Raw genomic sequence first — 1,509 nt, 5'->3', positions numbered from 1 at the left:
AAAAATTGAAGATAATTAATTGAAAATGAAAAATTCTTTATAGATTCTTTTACTCTACTTCGCTATTCACTTCAATCATTAGTCGAATTCTCTTTGATTCATTATCAATATTTATAAGGTATTCATGAGAAAATGAAATTTAATGAATTCCATTTCTTCATTTCAACAAACGAATAGATCAGCGCGCGCGAGAGCGTGCGTATAGATCTTGTGTAATTTGAATCATCGCACCTTCACGCTCATTTCGATAGAAATATTACACTAATGATGTGTTCACCTAAGCTAGACGAGCATAGGGTCATTTACCCTACAAGAAAAATAAATGTTCAGGGAGTTTCGAAATTGAGATTGCATGACAAATCTCACGAAATTCAGTGAAAATTTTATGTAATTGAAGTTTGAAAAATAATTTCTCACGTGTTTACTCAAATTCAAACGCTCCCCACGTCACAGGCCCACGTGATTCTAGCGCGCGCGCGGTTCCCCTGGTTCAAACGTGCTATAAATACAGTCCACTGGCCACACAGCAAACCCCATTATTATCGAAATAATATTTAAGCGAAACAACGCCTAAATCCAGACGTCCCCCTCTCACGTTTCCCTCCCTCGCAAAACTCATCGAAAAGTGGAGCCAACGACTCGAAAAACCGTCCCAACTCGTCGCGCAAACGGCAAATCGACCAGCGAGTGATTTTCACCACACGAGGGTGCCATCTCGGAGGTTAAGGGTTGCACCCCCCGACTAAATAATTCCTCACAATCGTTCATCGTCCTCGATTCATGAAAAACAAGGGCTAAAAATCGATGATTCGTTTACACTGACGAGTTGATAACAGAATGAGGTGACGACTCGCTGAAAAATCGAGATAACGATACACTTTACTCGATGTTATCGCTATTTTGTGTGAGGGTGGATTAGGAATGGCAGCACATTGAGCTGTTCATTCGGTACGTAAATTCTTGAATCATTGCGGAGGTGAGTATTTTGATCGCGGCGAGACACTCGCGAGACCTTCGGGAATCGATCAGAGTGCGTGTTCGATGGATCATTGGTGTGCACGCTTGAGGTATCATCGGGAAGGTCGTGAGCACGTTGATGATCTCAGTGGATGGACGTCCAGGGTCCGATAGCCAACTGCCGCGCAGACACTCGTGAATGAGAGCTGAGTCTCGTGTGAACACCTGAGACTGTTTGGTGGCCCTCCGATCAGTGGGGGTCAATTGGTCAACTGTCTTTGATTTTGTTTGGGAATGGCTGAGTTGGGGGGCAACATGGAGCAACCTGACGATTTTGACAATCTACATTATCTGCCTATCTGCATGTGCGCCGCTTTGCCGAGCGTCTTCATCATTTCGTAAGTTTTTGGCTTCGAATGCACGCACTGATAGACTCATTCATTCATTTCAAACGAGATTCGTTAACTATTAACGAATATTCATTTGGTCATATTCAAATCTACCATTCGCTAATAGTTAACGAAATAACTACTAACGATAACTCTAACTACT

Source organism: Diachasma alloeum, unplaced genomic scaffold (genome assembly GCF_001412515.2).
Source record: "Diachasma alloeum isolate Michigan unplaced genomic scaffold, Dall2.0 Dall_scaffold_00269, whole genome shotgun sequence".
Classification (NCBI taxonomy): Eukaryota; Metazoa; Arthropoda; class Insecta; order Hymenoptera; family Braconidae; genus Diachasma; species Diachasma alloeum.
The sequence above is the reverse complement of the archived record's forward strand: the minus strand, read 5'-3'. Positions refer to the sequence as shown.